The 5,509-nt window shown below is 32.0% G+C and overlaps 1 non-coding gene across 1 annotated transcript; it reads left to right on the plus strand.

Annotated features, from left to right (window-relative positions):
• The first annotated feature begins 3,672 nt into the window (after positions 1 to 3,672).
• On the plus strand, positions 3,673 to 3,779 carry LOC139895220 (small nucleolar RNA R71). The gene has a single exon (XR_011775682.1). It is a non-coding gene; the product is annotated as a small nucleolar RNA R71 (small nucleolar RNA).
• The last annotated feature ends 1,730 nt before the right edge of the window (positions 3,780 to 5,509 follow it).

The raw sequence follows: 5,509 nt of genomic DNA on the forward strand, positions 1-5,509 counted from the left end.
TTTTCAGAAAACAAATCGGTTTTAATTTGATCAAAATATTTTCTCTTTCAAGCTCGAGTTTAGATATCATCGAATTCCATGAGTTTGTAATTCTCAATCTTTAAGGTCAATCTCAAGGATTGAGTGATATCAGGCTTAAAAGCTGATTTTTAATCTTTAAGGAGATTATCCTTACTGGGGGTCTGATTCATTAGTCTTATCAAGCTAATTTGCACGGCGCCCTCCCCATTTTACGAGACAGATCCTCTCATGGTTAGGATAAGTCTGACCATATGGCGACCCTGTTTGATGCTGAGGTCCGTGGATTTCCTGCTGATTTTAGAGATTACTTTTCTAGATTTTTCGTCAACCTACAGCTGGTTTGGACGACAACTTCTTGACCTAAATCAAGAAGTGCGTGTCTTTTTCGAAAGACTTCACTTCCTTTTAATGATGGAATTGATTCATCGTGTAGATCCATCTATTCTTTCAAAGGTATTACAATAAATCGGGTAAAACTGATTAGTTTAGTCCAAAGCAAAAGTACCTGCAATAATCTTGTACAAACATATGTGATATGTGTTTTAAATAACTTGGTAAATTCTTCCCACACTTAGCTTTTATTTATTTCTTTGCCTTTTTATTCTCCTCTATTCCATTTTAAATGAATTCTAACGTTTTGGGTTGTTTCTCCATTTATGTTCTCTCCGAGGTAACAATAATTTTGGCATTAACACCTAGTTTTATCGTTCATAAATATGTATAAACATGATATTGAATTCATATAGTTGAAAATTTTTCAAATTTTTACAAAATTTGGCAATTAAACTAAGTGTAAACCCGAGAGAATTTATAACCCTTCCCCACACTTGAGATCATGCAATGCCCTCATTTGCATGAAATCAGACTATAATTATAAATTCATGAGGGTGATTAGTGTAGAAAAGTGATTAAAAATACCGAGTTTGCAAGCATATTATTTTACATCACATTTGATATTTTGCGTCTTGTCGTCAAAATTAGTAGCTTTTGCTGAACTTAATGTCAGTCTTTGAAAATGCATTGTTTTACCCTGTTTTGTACATAAGATAAACTACAAATATATATATATATATATATATATATATATATATATATATATATATATATATATATATATATATATATATATATATATATATATATATAATATATATATATATATATTTTTATATAAAAACCTTTATTTATTAAAACAATTTAAATGAATAATTTTTTAAAATTTTGTTTCCTTTTACTTTAGGTAGTTTCGGTATGTTTACCTAGTCCATCCCTCGACAAAATTTAAAATTTGTCGTTTTTAAAGCGATTGTTTTAAAAGCAAATATTTTTGGGTTTTTTTAATTTTTTTTTTTGGTATACTTTAGATCAATAATATTAAAAATAATGATAACAAAATTTGTCGTCCCGCCCTCGGGTAAAGCAATTTCGGTTGAACGACCTAGTGTTTAACTCACGACGAATTTTAGAAATCATTTTTTCAAACTTAATGAAATAAAGTAAATTTTGTTTTTAAATTCACACAAAACTTAAATTTAAAAAGCAAATTATTTTCATATAAAACCTAAAAAAACAAAAATTCAGAACGGGGGGAGAAAACTAGTTCTTTAGTGTCTGCTAGTGGAAAAGACCAATCGGATTCCATTCTCGGAACTACACGAGAACAGTACAAATAACTTTAGACAGCATTATTTCTTAGAACATTTGAATCTCCCCACACTTAGGTAGCCGTGGTGTCGAAATTGTGATTAACTTCATCGTCAATTTCTTTTGGACCATAATCAACTTGCATATCCGTGACTTTTGTTTTAAGCCATTGGTCGGATTCCTGTGTAATATCCACAAATTCAACTAGTTTTGCCTTTTCTTTAGGCGATAGATTGGATACTAACCGGTTACATAACTTAAAGTTCCCTTTGGTTCTAGCATCGCGAATCCGTTTAATAAGTTTCTTCATTGAACTATTAATAACGGGGTCATTTAATTTCGTATCAACAACGGGGTTCTTTGTTATCAAGTTATCATTAGGTGTTACTTCATCTTCCCCACACTTAGGCATTTTATTATTGTTAAGGACTACCGTTGGAGTTGGTAAAACAACATGTTTCTTACCAATCATTTTTATTGGTTCAACGGTTTTGGTTGGTGGAGATTTAGACTTTCGACTCACAAAGGTGATCGATTTTTCATCATTACTAAGTGTCATTCTACCTTCTCTTACATCAAATAACGCCCCGGTGGACACTAAGAATGGTTGACCTAAAATTAAAGGAATGTTTGCGTCCTCTTCTATGTCAATGACAATAAATTCGACTAGAAAGGTTAAATTACCTACTTGAACGGGTAGGTTGTCAGCAATTCCAACTGGGTGCTTAATGGTTTGGTCAAAGAGTCGAACACTCATTTCTGTTGGATTTAACTCACCTACTCCTAATCTCTTATATAATGAAAGAGGCATAACACTTATACTCGCACCTAAATCTGCTAGTGCATCATACATGACACAATCACTAAGTAGACAAGGAACAATAAATTCACCCGGATCACCTACCCTAGGTGGAGGTTTTTGTGGAACTGTCTTTACCGGGTTTATCTTTACGGTTTTAGTTTCGTGTACTTTCTTATTATTCTTCTTCTTTCCAAAGGTATCACAAACTTTATTACCTATTACTTCCTCATACTCAACTCCTTTTCTTAGAAACGGGATGGGTGGTCTGTATGGTGCCACCACTGGCTTTACATACTCGGGGTGGTGGTGGTGGTGTAACTTCTTCATTGTTACTCACATCTAAAACCTTCCCATCTTCTGGTGTTGGTTTTTCATACGTTGAAACCATGTTAACATTTTCATTTTGAGGATTTACTTCAGTATTACTCGGTAGCTTTCCTTGTTTCCTCTCACTCATCAATCTAGCAAGAGTACCTACTTGTTTTTCTAGATTCAAAATGGAAGCTTGTTGAGTTCTAAATGACGGATCAAACCTCTCATTCGTTTGGGTTTGAGTTGCAATAAATTGTGTTTGAGATTCAACTAGTTTTTGTACCATTTCTTCCAGATTTAACTTTTTCTCTTCGGTTTGTTGTGGTGGTTTATATAAGCCAGGTCTTTGTTGATTGAAAGTGTTGTTTTGAGTTGGTTGGTTATTCGAACCTTGTTGGTTATACGAGTTATTGTTGGGTCCATTTGGATTGTAAAGAATGTTTTGATTAAAATTGAAGTTTAGCCTTGGCGGTTGATAATTATTTTGATAATTATTTCCCGGCCTTTGGTTCATGTAGGAAACATTCTCACGTTGTTCCATCGTTTGCTCAATGTGACAATCTTTCGTTAAGTGTGGTCCACCGCATTGCTCACAACTGATTCGTATTGCGTGAATATATTTATTCATCTTTTTCATTCGTCTCTCGAAAGCATCTATTTTTGCGAAAACAGAATCAAAGTTATGGCTAGAATCTGCTCTAGCCGCTTTAGATGAATGAAAAATGTCTTTTTCCTGATGCCACTCATGAGAGTGGGATGCTGTGTTATCAAAGATCTTGTGAGCTTCAGTTGCGGTTTTCTTCATAATGGAACCACCAGCTGCTGTGTCGATGTCTTTTCGTGTGGCGATGTCGACGCCTTTATAGAAGATTTGTACTATTTGAAAAGTATCTAGACCGTGTTGAGGACATCCTCTTAACATCCTTCCGAATCTTGTCCATGCCTCATATAATGTTTCATTTGGCTTTTGCATGAACGTGGCAATTTCTCCTTGAAGTCTCACGGCTTTAGATGTCGGAAAGAATCTTTGAAGAAATTTCTCAACTAAAACATCCCATGTGTCAATCGTTCCTTCAGGTAACAATTCTAACCCATCTTTGGCTTCTCCCTTTAAAGTCCAGGGGAATAACATAAGATAAATAGTTTCATCCTCAACTTCTCGGATTTTAAATAGATTACAAATTCTATTAAAAGTTCGAAGATGTTCGTTTGGATCTTCTTTTGTTGTACCACCAAATTGGCACTGATTGGTGATCATGTGTAGGATTTGTCCTTTGATTTCAAAATCTGATACTCTAACATCTGGCTGATTAATGGCGTGACCTTGGCCCGTGCGTGTGGCTCTCATTCGGTCTTCCATACTTTGAGGTTCCGTTATTTCTATTTTTGAATTGGTTGAATCCGAATCACTAGAAGATTCAGATTTAACGGTTTGTGGTTCAGGAGGAATGATTAGTGGTTCAGGATCTTGGAATTGTCCTTGAATATCCTCCGGGTTCTCAATTGTGAAGTCGGGTTCAAAAAATGGATTATCGGAAATTTGAGTTGGAGAACTTGTTCGACTAGATGATGATTCTAAAGAAAAATCAACGGCGAAAATATTGGCTAGATGTCTTGATCGAGTTACAGGTGGTGAACATATGAAAGGTGGTGAACGTTTTGCTTGGTGCATTCACTGAATATCCTATTAGTTATAAAGATAAAAATTATTAAAGTTATCAAATTAATAGACTTTTCTGATTTTGCCCACATTTCGAATAGCCAATAGATGCAGCAGGTAGCCAGGACCCTTTAAATCGAAAGCCCACAACTCACCACTAACAAATCCAACTATTACTACGAAGCAGAAAATTTGGATGTCTATCAATTTAATCGCTTAAAGTAATTTTTCGTTTGAAATTTTAGAGAAGAAATAGAAAATTCTATGTCCTAAAAACTAGAGCGTCGAGAAATAAGAAAGAAAAAGAGCGCGTCAAAAAATGTCGAAAAATAAAAGGTCGAAAAATAAGAAAATTGTAGCGCGTCGAAAATTAAAAAGGGATTCTAAACGAAAAACGGGAATTACTTAAATTGATACTAAAATTTTAACACGGCGTCGCAAATTTTTAAGGCACCTAAATCTTAGTCTAAAGAAAAAGCACTTAAGGGATTTTACGGCAAAGCCTAAAAATCTAAAAGTATAAAAATAACTATGGCAAAACTAAACTTAATACTAAAAGTTGTGACTAGAGTCTAAAAATCTAAAGGTAATAAAACTAAAAAAAAAAATTTCGAAATTAATAATTTTTTTTTAAATTATTATTTTATTTTATTTTTTTACGTTTTAATTTTTTTAAAAAAATATTTTTTTTAAATTTTTTTATATTTGTTTTATTTTAAAAAAAAATGAGATTTTTTTAATTATTTTTTTTAAATTCTTTTTTTTCTTTTTTTTAACTTAAAAAAAGTAGAAAAGCAAAAACTATTTAATTATTTTTTTAATTCATTTACTATTCATTGAATAGTAAATGAATCGAAATTAATTAATTTACTATTCACATGAAAGCGATATGATAGAAATTATTAATTATAAGTTACATAATATACTCCTGAAGTATTTAATAAATACGACTTTTTAAAACTTTACGATTCAAATTTGATTCAAAATTATTATTATATTATTATATTTTATTTCAATATTATTATATTATTATATTTATTAAATTATTATATTTAAATTAATATATCTTT

The sequence above is a fragment of the Rutidosis leptorrhynchoides genome, chromosome 2, assembly GCF_046630445.1.
Source record: "Rutidosis leptorrhynchoides isolate AG116_Rl617_1_P2 chromosome 2, CSIRO_AGI_Rlap_v1, whole genome shotgun sequence".
Classification (NCBI taxonomy): Eukaryota; Viridiplantae; Streptophyta; class Magnoliopsida; order Asterales; family Asteraceae; genus Rutidosis; species Rutidosis leptorrhynchoides.